Source organism: Aethalodelphis obliquidens, unplaced genomic scaffold, assembly GCF_003676395.1.
Source record: "Aethalodelphis obliquidens isolate GAN/ISIS:26980383/991018 unplaced genomic scaffold, ASM367639v1 scaffold41, whole genome shotgun sequence".
NCBI classification, from domain to species: domain Eukaryota; kingdom Metazoa; phylum Chordata; class Mammalia; order Artiodactyla; family Delphinidae; genus Aethalodelphis; species Aethalodelphis obliquidens.
Window position 1 is genome coordinate 7166194 of NW_020837985.1, and position 12340 is coordinate 7178533.

Below are 12340 nucleotides of genomic sequence, written 5' to 3' on the forward strand. Positions count from 1 at the left end.
TACCAGAGATACAAAGGAGTCTGGAATCGCTTTGCCATTCATATATTCAACCAAGTAGTTATTACATGTTTAAAAATCTGCTTTAACGTAAAAAGCAACAATATTGCACTAAGATAATTAATGCCAACAGCAAAAAAATCACTAATAACTTCCACCTGCTGGAGCCTGTTGAAGAAATAACAAAATTGATGTGCTGGAAGAGAGCAATTACAGAAATATGATACGACACATGCTGAAAAAAGCCTTCTAATCAATCTATTACACAGAAAATGTTGCAATTTGGTGAATAAAAAAGTGAAAGGCAAGAAGAAACTATCCTGAAAACCAGTTATGTAACTCCAGTGCCACATTTCTAGGTCTAAGGTTTAAGGATAAACATTTCTCAAATGATTATATAAAGCAGAAAGTACAGGCTAAAATAGTAGAAACTTCAAAATGATTCAAATGATATCAACAATCTCACTTAGCACGTCTGCCTCTGAAATCCAGGCACCATCTTTTTCAAACAGTGCACAAAGTCTTGTTTGCAGAACTGCTCCTAAACTGCATCACCACATGATTTGAAAGCAAGTGTCGATTTAATAATGAACAGCAGAAGTGACTCCAGGAGTGATCCAGCAGCTGACAACAGGGCAAGAATAAAAATTTCAATATATCAAACTTTTAAAATCTGACTACTACAATTAATAACATTATAATAATTAAATTTTGATAAAATTTCAGATTTATTCATGCATCTCAGAAGTTCATTCTGTGATGATTTTCAGCTTTGGCCTTGGCTGAATATTGATTATTGGCCAAATGTGTATTTGATGTACCTGATACAAGTACACAAAGGAAATATTCAACATAGGGCAGAGTTAATAGTCAATAAGTATCTAATGAATTAATTTAATGACTGTAAATAGGTGGATCCACTGGTATTTCTTTTATGTAAAGGATCAGTTAGGTACCCAATAATTCAAAGGAGAAGTAAAATCATAATTCCTTCTTAGCTTCTGATAATGCTGCAACTCACATTAGGAACATAGCAGTTAATGGTATTAAACATGATAATTTTACGTAAGAAGCTGAAATCGTTGAGTGCCAGTATAATGGAGAGAAATAACCAACTCAAGCAAGTCTATCAAAAAGTATGTGTAATAATTATCAAGACGTTAAGCCATTTGCTTTCCTGATGGCACTGCAAATGCACATCACACCCTAACCTTCTCACACCTACTTCTCCACTTTCCTTTCCCCCTTTCTTCCCAACAAGAGAAGCTGCTAAACAGAATCTTTTGTTCTAACACAATGACAGTGACTGGCAACAAATATCTGTTCATTAAATAGCACAACCGAGATTTCCCTTTTGCTCTTGCCCTTGCTGTTTTCTGATATTTTTGTGGTAAACATGCTTAAGCAGAACCTGAGCTCCCAGGACTGCAACTCTCTCCCCACATCTGGTTCCACTGAACTTGCAAAATAAGTAGACTCAGCGTCCTCTCTGGGACTCTGGATTCATACAGTGTTTTTCCCGTTCCACCTGTAACCCTAGAGCATGAGCTATCCAAGAACAAAAATTCTGAGAGGAAGCATGAAAATGCTGTTATTGTCGTCCTTAAATCAACATGGCTAAACGAATGCCGTGGAGTCAAAGAGGTGGACAGTGACGGTTTGTTACCTATTTCTCACACCCCCAAGCTTATCCTTCTATAATCTGCTCTGTGATGTTGGGGAAAGGAAGCTGTGAAGTGTACGTCCTAGACTACTTTGTCAGCTGACTTCTCAGTATATTCCATCAGTGAGAACCACTAAAAGAAAACTAGAAGGTGGGAAGAAAGAAGGTCTCTCTTTCTGTTTTTCAAGTCCTGTCAGCATTTCCTGTGAGCAAAAGACAGCTATGGTTTCAAGCTCTAGCTTCTTGTGGAACTCCTGGCAGCAGCAAAATGCCTGGCCCCCTTCACAGGTCTAAGCTTCCAGCCTTCCTCCTTCACACACCTAAATTCTGCCTAATCCACCTCTTGCCTTTTCTCCCCCAGCTTTAGGAGTGATGGTTACTTCCTGTGGTTACCATTAACATCTCAGTTACTGGGCTTCCCTGGTAGTGCAGTGGTTAAGAATCCGCCTGCCAATGCAGGGGACATGGGTTCGAGCCCTGGTCCGGGAAGATCCCACACGCTGTGTATCAACTAAGCCCGTGCGCCACAAATACTGAGCCTGCGCTCTAGAGCCCGCGAGCCACAACCACTGAGCCCGTGCGCCACAACTACTGAAGCCTGTGTGCCTAGAGCCCGTGCTCCGCAACAAGAGAAGCCACCACAATGAGAAGCCCGTGCACCGCAATGAAGAGTAGGCCCCGCTCGCCACAACTAGAGAAAGCCGGTGTGCAGCAACGAAGACCCAATGCAGCCAAAAATAAATAAATCATTTTTTTAAATTTCAAAATATCTCAGTTACCTCTTGTGATATAATAAGAAATATATATTTGACCTTTGTCATCAGTTCCTAACACAGAGCTTCTAAATCCCTGGAATTTCCTGGGTGGCAGGAGCCTCTTTTGTTTTTTAGATGATACTTGGCAAGCCCCTACTTAGCTTCAAGATGGGGACTGGTTGCCACAAAGACCAAGGCGTGACTATAGAGTTGGAACTTTCAGCCCCATTTCCTGACCTCTGGGGAGGGGAGAAGGACTGGAGATTCCCACAGAGCTGGGATTCTGGCTGGGGCGGCCTGTCTCCATGTGCCCTTAGCCACTCTGCTCTACTGAAATATGGCTTGACGTCAAATGAGAGCGAGCCTTAGACGTCAGGTTAAGGAATTTTATTCTCTCCAATGAATATACTCTGTAATCGAAGGGTCATGGGTGGCATTAAACATTTTTTAATTGTAAAAAAAGAATTGAGTTTGACCATCAATAGCCAATGATTTACCATCAGTCATGCCTACATAATGGAGCCTCCCGGTTGGTAAATACACCTACATGCTGGGAGGGTGGCACAGCCCAACTCTACGGGGACAGAGCTCCTACGCTCAGTATTCTTCCAGACCTCACCCTATGTACCTCTTTATCTGGCTGTTCATTTGTACCCTTTATAAAATCCTTTATAATAAACTGGAACAAGTAAGTGTTTTCCTGAGTTCTGTGAGTCATTAAAGCAGTTTGTTGAACATGAGAAGGGGGTCATGGGCAGCCCCAATATCGAGCTGGTTGGTCAGAAGTAGAGGAGGCCTAGGATTTGAGACAGGCGTCTGGAGTGGAGGGCAGTCTTACAGGATGCAGCCCTTAACCTGTGGGGTCTACACTCACTCCACATAGTGTTACAATTAAATGAATTATAGGACACCTAGACAGTGTCTGGAGAGCTGAAGAACTGGCTGGTGTGGGGAAAAAAGCCCACACATTTGGTGTCAGAGGCGGTGCCGGAAAACAGTCCAGAATTGGTGACAGAAGTTGTTTTAAGTAAAAACACAGACCCCAGCATCCTCTTTTTGCTCAGGCTTCCAACACTTGCGTAAATAAATACATATAATAAATTTCCTGTTTTAAAATATCTAGCAAGGTTTCTGCTTTCCTAGTTGAAATTTGACTTATACAGAGGAACTCACAGAGAGTAGCTTAATTCTTAACCTTACCAACACTATCTAATCTATCATCACCAGGTATTAGTGTACCTCTTAATAAAGTGACTCTTTGATTCTCTTTACTCTGCAATATAAAGGAAGAGAAGCATGATGCAGCTACAATACCATCATACTAGTACTAAAATCTCACCACCAATCCCTAGCACAATGTATTTTATTAGTCTAGTGATTAACATGGAGTTAAGCTACTTGCCTTAAAGAAATATGACGTAAACAAAGAATGGAATGAAAATTGGGAGACTTGATTTCTAGTTTTGACTCTATCACAAAATATGTGACTTTACACAGGTCAGTTCACTTGGTAGACTGAATGTCTCACATTTGTTCTGGCGCTGATTCTACATATGGTACGATATGCTGACATCTAGTGGATACACTTAAATTTAGTATTTTAAAAAGAAAAATTTTAGTTAAGCTATTTTATTTTTAATTTTTTTTTTCAATTTATTTATTTTTGGTCATGTTGGGTCTTTGTTGCTGCACGTGGGCTTTCTCTAGTTGTGGCAAGCAGGGCTATTCTTCGTTGCAGTGTGCGGGCTTCTCACTGCGGTGGCTTTTCTTGTTGCAGAGCACGGGCTATAGGCGCGCGGGCTTCAGTAGTTGCAGCGTGTGGGCTCAGTAGTTGTGGCTCGCAGGCCCTAGAGTGCAGGCTCAGTAGTTGTGGCGCACGGGCTGAGTTGCTCCTTGGCACGTGGGATCTTCCCGGACCAGGGCTCGAACTCGTGTCCCCTGCATTGGCAGGTGGATTCCTAACCACTGTGCCACCAGGGAATTCCCAGTTAAGCTATTTTAATAAAACACTCACTAGGATGCCTGGCTATGTGCAATAAGTACAATAAATTAGGAGACCAATGTTGCTCCTTAAATGGAAGTGAGCCATAATAAAAGAGTATTACATCAGATTGTCATGGCATCTTGGAGTTTGATTCAAAGATTACTAGTACTAGTACTCTTCTATGTACCCAGCCATTAAAAATTAAACCACCAATGCAAATTAGCTGCCTGAGTTGCAAATTTAGAGGAAAGAAATGCTTCCTCCTCTAACGTCCTGTATTCAGGGACAGACAAAGGTTATGAGAAGGAACAGTACAAAGTTCTGAAGTAAATAATTTAGGAGTATACAGGATGGTGTGTGATGGAAATATTAAAGCAAAACAAAACAAAACTGAAACTCAGAATTACCTATTTTATAAGGATTTATTATGAAAGTTTCTCTTTAAAAAAATATGATCACTGAACTGAATTCACTTTCTTAAAATTTACCACTATTTTCAAATCCAGGAAAAAATTATATATACCTATAGGTGGTAAAAATATACATGTTAAAATGCAAGGGAATGATAAACACAAAATTTAAGATACTGGTTATCTCTGGCAAGGGACAGGGCCATAGGACTGGGAAACTTCAAAGGTTTAGGAAATACTCTAGTCCCTCAATTACTGGTGGATTCATGGAAATCTTTTGTTTTTAGGCTTTTAAATTCACAAATAAAGGTATACATTCTTTTGTCTGTATCAATAATTCTAAAAATTTTAAAACTAAAGCCACTGATGCTCAGAGGAGACATGTGGCTCATTCAAAGATGCCCAACAAAAATGACCAGAGCGGAATTCAGGTGCCTGAACTCTCCCAAAACACATGCAGCAATGCATGGATGGTCTATTAAATGAAAATCTTACCATTATAAAACCCTAACTGTTATATCTAGCTGTTTACAGTGCCTGGTTGTTGCTATTGCTGTTTTAAATCAAACAATCTTTCCCTGGCTCCTATCTGCCAATCACTGTGACAAAGACTGAATAGCTGGCATTGAAAAATTCTCAGACAACTGGAAGAGACCAGACAGATAATGTGGCATGCTCCCATACAGAAGCATGCCAACACCTCTATGAACATACAGAAAAAGGAACACCTAACCAAAGGCTTCCCAGAGGAGCTGATTCTTAATTTTCTTATTTTCTATCTCTTTAAATTAGTAAATAATTCAAACATTAAAAATATCATATTCACATACTCTACCACCCAGCAATAACTTTGTGCCATAGTTGCTTCAGACTCTGGCCTACTTTTTTTGTGTAGTTAATCTCCCAACCTCTCCCAACCAACTTTCCTCTCTTCCCCTCTCACATCTCCTAAGGTAATCAGCATCTTCAAAACATGCTTCCTTGCCAAACATATTTTAAAAATTTTACTGCGAAGGTACGTATTCATAAACAACATAGTATTGTTCTGCTTTTCAATCTGCATACATGACACACTGTCCATATTCCTTTAAAACTCACTTTTCCCACTCAATGGTGTTTTGAGAATTATCCACGTTCAGTCATTTTAGATGTTACATACTACGCCATTGTTCAAAGAAGCCAGTTTATTCATTCCCCTACTGAGGGACAATGGATGTTCAATTTCTCTCTATTAACGAGTTCTACTTTACACACAGTACCCATACTTTGTACCCATGTAGAAGAGTTTCCACAGAACAGCTATTTAGAAATCAAAAGGCAGCTTTAACTTTACTAAACTGTACCAAATTGCTCTCCAAAGTACTTCTATCAATGCACTGTTCCACTAGCAAAAGACTTCCTCTCTCTTAGCCTCCAAAACCTCAAGCTTTAATTTTTAGATTGTGAAATATCTGATGTTTTAATTTGCATTTTCTTGATTACCAGTAATAAATGTGTATTTCTTTGTATGTCTATAGGCCATTTGTAAAATGTATGTTCATATCCTTTGCCACCTGTGCCATTTATTTTTTCCACTGTCTCTCAGCCCCACACCCACCTTTGCATACACTACTCTACTCCATACTGCTGGGGCTTCGGATCTGTAAACGACATCCCCTAGACATCCTGCCCTGCCAGCTGGGTTCCTGTTAGGTTATTTCGATAAGCGGCACTAGAGGGCGAGGAGAAGGCTGAAGAAAGAGAGAAGCTTCCTGTTTCTAGCCAACACAGACTAGCAGTTGCTGTAGGAGAAGTTTGGTTGGGGTGATTCCAGTATCCAATGCCCCAGTTAGAGACAGAAGTCTAGCAGAGGTAGCAGCTTAACTCTGGTGGCAGCAGGCAACACCCCACCTTTTTTTGTCACTCTATTCCTCTCCTTCTCCCTTTTGCTCTTCCAGTCTTTCTAATACCTTTAATGACCAATCCTCTATGTTACATTCCCTCTATTTGAAATACTGAGTAGTATGTTTTCCTAACTTGACTCCAACTGATACACCACCCATTTTTTCCCCCAACTGGGCTTTAGGAATTCTAAATACCAATCTTTTGGTGCTTATATACATAGCAAATACTTTCTCCTAGTCCGTAATATGTCTTAACTTTGTTTATGGTGCCCTTTGTTCCATGCAATCCAATTTTTCATCATATTTTTGTGGTCTGTGCTTATTGTTTAAGTAATGCTTCATCCTCAAAACTACCTTAGCAATTCCTGGCCTTTTATTCACTCATGTGATTGTCAGGTTCTACAAAAAAAAAATCTCAATGGGACTTTGACTTGATTTTCCATTAAATGTACATATATATATATATTATTCTGAGGCAAAATTGCCATTTTTTATAAAATATCAACAATTTTTTCATTTAATCTATGAATATGGTAGATTACATGAATATATTTTCTACTTCTAAACCATCCATGCATTCCTGGGACCAACTCTATTTGGTCAGTTAAAGAAATACATATTCCTAGATTTGATTTACTAATATTTTACTTTGGATTATTCATGTAAGACCAACCAGTAATTTTTCTCTCTGTTCTTATCTGGTTTTGATATTTTATATATTGGCTCTTTCTTTTCTATAGAACAGTTTACAGAAGATAGAGCACATCAGTTCATTGATGAGTTTTATGGGAAATTTCTTCCAAACATCTTTTTCATCTTTGAACCTCTAGCCTCTGGCAGACATTCTATTATACAGTCACTACTCAATAAACATTAGCTGAATTAATGAATGAATTAAAATTCAAGTAAAAAAAGCTTGTTCATCAAAGAAGAGCATATCTAAACGAAGGGCATCCTGTAAAAGGTGTAGCTTTAGGTCAAATGAAACAAACTGCAACTTTACAAAGTAGGGAGTGCGACTTCCCTGAGGTTCCAGTGGTTAAGACTCTGCGCTTCTACTGCAGGGGGCGCGGGTTCGATCCCTGGTGAAGGAGCTAAGATTCCCACATGCCGTGTGATGCGGCCAAAAAACAAAAAAAAACAAACAAAAAACACACAAAGTAGGGAGTAAGTTTATGGAATGTGTTGCCTACAAAGGGGTAATGCAAATATAAGCTCCATAAAGTTGAGAAACCCAATCAAGGGCAAGGTTAGCAGGCAAAGGTTTACTGCTAACACATCAAAGCTGGTCTAGACAGCACTGATACCTTCCCACAACACCCTTTATCACCACTGAACTAATCATCATCGGTATTTCTCGTGTTCCTATGCATTACAGCAACGAGAGCCCAAATTCTTAAAATCTTGATCCTACAACACAACAGTCATCCTCAGAAAAATCGCTTTTTAATATATTCTGGCACGGAGGTTAAGGGCTACAGAGGTTCTCATCCACTACATATAAACATTCTGCCTCACCCTCCAGGAATCAGAGTGCCTCTGATTCCTCTCCCAGCCACCAAACTACAGCAAAAACGGCAAGGAAGTTGGGCCTCAATGCCAGGTTAGGAGGTCTCAAGGTAGTGAAAGGATAAAATATGAACCTGTCGTCATTCTTTTCCCCTCAGAGATTTCAGAGGAGGAGAAAGAGGGGGGAAAGCAGGAGACCTCCAATCTCAAGGAAATCTTCCAGGATTTGATATATAGGAATAAGCATTTCTAGTTATCTTTTTATGATTGAAATGGTCAAGAGGCTCTTAAAAATTGACCTTCCGGGACTTCCCTGGCAGTTCAGTGGTTAAGACTCTGGGCTTCAGGCTTCCCTGGTGGCGCAGTGGTTAAGAATCCACCTGCCAATGCAGGGAACATGGGTTAGAGCCCTGGTCCAGGAAGATCCCACATGCCGAGGAGCAAATAAGCCCACGAGCCACAACTACTGAGCCCGTGTACCACAACTACTGAAGCCCACGCGCCTAGAGCCCGTGCTCCGCAACAAGAGAAGCCACTGTAATGGGAAGTTCACGTACCACAACAAAGAGTAGCCCCGCTCGCCTCAACTAGAGAAAGCCCACACGCAGCAACAAAGACCCCACGCAGCCAAACAAACAAAAAAAAGACTCTGTGCTTCCACTGCAGGGGGCATGGGTTCGATCCCCGGTTGGGGAGCTAAGATTCCACATGCCGCACAGCACGGACAAAAAAATGAAAATAAAAAAAACTGTCCTTCTACTTTCCCTCATAATTTGAACTAAAAAGATAAAGTATTCTCTGAAGTGAGAAGTCCCTTTTTTTTTTTTTGGTGGACTGAGGTTTCTTCTTAACACTAATAGTCGCCATGAGGAGTGAAAGCTATCAGGCAGGATGGCTTAATATCCAATCATCAATGAGTAAGTGAATCTTAGACCAGGAAGGGACCATCTACGCTGGCCTTGGGCTTTGAGCTTCCAGAACAGTGAGAAATAAACTTCTGTTGTTTATAAGCCGCCTAGTTTATGACACTTTGTTAAAGAAGCCCAAACTAAGACATGCACTAAAATGGAAGACTCAAGCTTGACCATCTAACCTTAGTAAGAACTTATTCTACAACATCGATCTATGCCAAGTAGTCATTTAGCCTCTACTTAAATACTTTACTCCGCACGACTACATCCAAAGAGTAAGTCATTCTGTTTTCAAATGACAAATTTTTAGACTCAAGTCAATTTTTAAAAACTTTTTAAGAAACTTCAGCCAATAATCAAATGATACACACTTAATCTGACATGAATTCAACCCTCAAGAATCACACAAAACTTGTATTAAGCTGAAACTCACCCACTTGTTAATTTCTCCTCATTGGTCCCAGTTTCCACTGGCCTCTTGGAAACAAACTAACCAAACAATCCCTGTGTTGCTTGACAACTCATCAAACATTTGAAGTAGCTTAAAATATATTAAACTGAGGTAAAAGAAAGTTATGCATCAGACTATACACACACACACACACACACACACACACACACACACACGCTCACGTATGCAAAAAACTACAAGATAATCTCCTGTCTCGTAATTACGAGGATTTAGCTTCTGAAAGAACTTTATTTAGAAGGGTTTATTTAGGAAATTAAGGACCTTCTTAAACATTACAGACTGAAGGAACTAAGGGCAACAGAATTCATTTTTCCCTGAGCAACTATAACCTAACTTTTATATCCAAAGCACCTCGCAGAGGTGCTAATTGAAAGTAATTACTAAATGAAAAGTAAAAGTCAATGAATGAGATCTTACTGTGTATCACATAATATGCTAAAGTATTACAGATACAGTATTATCTCATAAAATCCTCAACTATTTTATGTGGTTAGTTAGCACCATAATCCTTATTCTACCTCTGAGCAACCTGAGGTCAGAAAGATTAAGTAACTTGCTCAAGGTCAACAATTAGTAAACAATGAAGGTGGAATTCTCACTGAGGAAATTTGGCTCCCAACATTTCTCTTAACCATATGGCCATACTGCTTCTTGGTCATAAATAAAAGTACACATAATTTATCCGAAAGGAGTTAAGAAATTTTTCAATTATTCCTAAAAGAAATTAATTCAGTACCAGCATTAAAATTTCTAAATTAGGAATAAAACTCTCACAGAAAAAAAATTTCAAGGAAAAAAAAATACGATGACTAGAAAAAGACAACAGATGCTAACTAAGAAATGTCCTTAAATATTTCTCTACCTTGTCAGATTGTTCTGTTTGAGCCTGGCACACTAAAGGAATTTAAAAGGAATTAGGGACTTCCCTGGTGGCGCAGAGGTTAAGGGTCCGCCTGCCAATGCAGGGGACACGGGTTCAAGCCCTGGTCCAGGAGGATCTCACATGCCACAGAGCAACTAAGCCCATGGGCCACAACTACTGAGCCTGCGCTCTAGAGCCCGCGAGCCACAACTACTGAAGCCCGCGCACCTGGAGCCCGTGCTCCACAATAAGAGAAGCCACTGCAGTGAGATGCCTGCGCACCACGACGAAGAGTAGCCCCCGCTCACCGCAACTAAAGAAAGCCCACGTGCAGCAACGAAGACCCAACGCAACCAAAAATAAATAAATTTATAAAAAAATTAAAAATAAAAGGAATTTAAACGTTTTCCTTGTTCTTGAACTTAAATTAAAATCTCTTACACATAACTTCTCCAGGCTCATCATAATCAAACAGAATACAAAAACAAAATATAAATTTTCTCTTCTTTGTAATCATATAAGTTTTAAGATACATACTTCAATAATTTTTCTACATTTTGTACATCTTTAAATCAGTATCTTAAAAGATTATATGATATCTCTCTTAAGAGATAATGCTAAAAAGACTCCAACAGGGGTCATTCATTACACTTTGATCTTTCAGAGGAGGTGGTAATTAAAACCACTTATATATGCTTTATTTATATCATTTTTAAAAATAGTACTTTACTTCAGTTAGAGAGTAGACAGATTCCCTCAGTAAATTTAACAAACATACTCTATAATTATTTTCAAATACCATGGTCTGATACCTTTCACTAACTAATGTTATAAAAGCTGATTTACCCAAAAACAAACAAAAAAAACTGATTTACAAAAAATTGGAGGTAATCTACTGTTTCTCAGTATAGTGGAGCATATTACTTTTAAATGAATTTTTGAAACCATTAAGTAAGACCAAAATGCAGTATGTGTATATCATATAAACTTTTTTGAATTAAGTATGCTACCCAATAATTATAGCTTTTAAAGTTTCTCATAGCATATACAAGGACAACACTTATATAAGTCCAAGGTCAAATCACTTAACTACTTTGAATCTTTTTACCATATGTCTAAAGTTGCTGGGAGGGAGAAAGGAGAAGAGAAAGGAAGGAAATGAAGGGAATGACAAGGGATAGAAAATCTGAGGCCAGAATATAAGGTTCATGAAATGACTTGAAATCATGTAGCTCAATTCTCTAAATTCATAAAAGAAGGGAACTGAGGACTAGAGAAACTTGGTGACTTGGGCAAAAGCAGCAAATTAGTTTTTTAAAAGTGGGGCTTATTCCAATGACGCTGACAGTGCAGCTTTTAAGAACATCTTTAGAATATGGCATCAGAGTCAGATCACACTGATAGAAAGAATCAAGGACCGCGACCAAAAAAAAGGAAAAAAAAACAAAACAAAACCAAAAAACCCAAACAAACACCATGAAAGTCAGACACCCCTTCCATGTCCTCTTCAAAACAAGTATTAGGGCTATTTTTGTCGTCAGCCAAACTTCAATACACCTGCCATTCCCTTTATTAGTAGTCAGCTACAAGGTCCTGGACATTCAAATTTAGTGACACCATTCCAGGCTCTTCCTGGCTTAGGCTGGCATGTTCTCATGTATAGTTCATACTCCTGAAGTAAATGGAAGACACTTGGTGACTTCTTACAAGTCTTGACCTTTTTTTGTGCTTCCATAACACAAGCATCAGAGCACTTACTATTTGCATCCTTCCTATGACAATTATGACATTTCTCTTGTTAAACTTTTAGCATCTCAAACTGATATGTTACTTTCTACATGTTTATTTCATGTTCCCTGAACAAGAATGTGAGGTCTTTGAAGGCAAGCACTCT

The 12340-nt window shown here is 39.1% G+C and overlaps 1 protein-coding gene across 15 annotated transcripts in view; it reads right to left on the reverse strand.

The window, feature by feature from the left end:
- Window positions 1–12340, reverse strand: part of CYRIB (CYFIP related Rac1 interactor B) — a 153466-nt gene that overhangs the window by 39665 nt on the left and 101461 nt on the right. For 2 of the 15 annotated variants that reach the window (XM_027132456.1, XM_027132459.1), the window contains one exon: window positions 464–621. The exons of the other annotated variants lie outside the window; for them this stretch is intronic. The gene's annotated coding sequence lies outside the window, so the exon portion shown is untranslated. The remainder of the gene's footprint in view (window positions 1–463; window positions 622–12340) is intronic. 15 annotated transcript variants of the gene reach the window in all.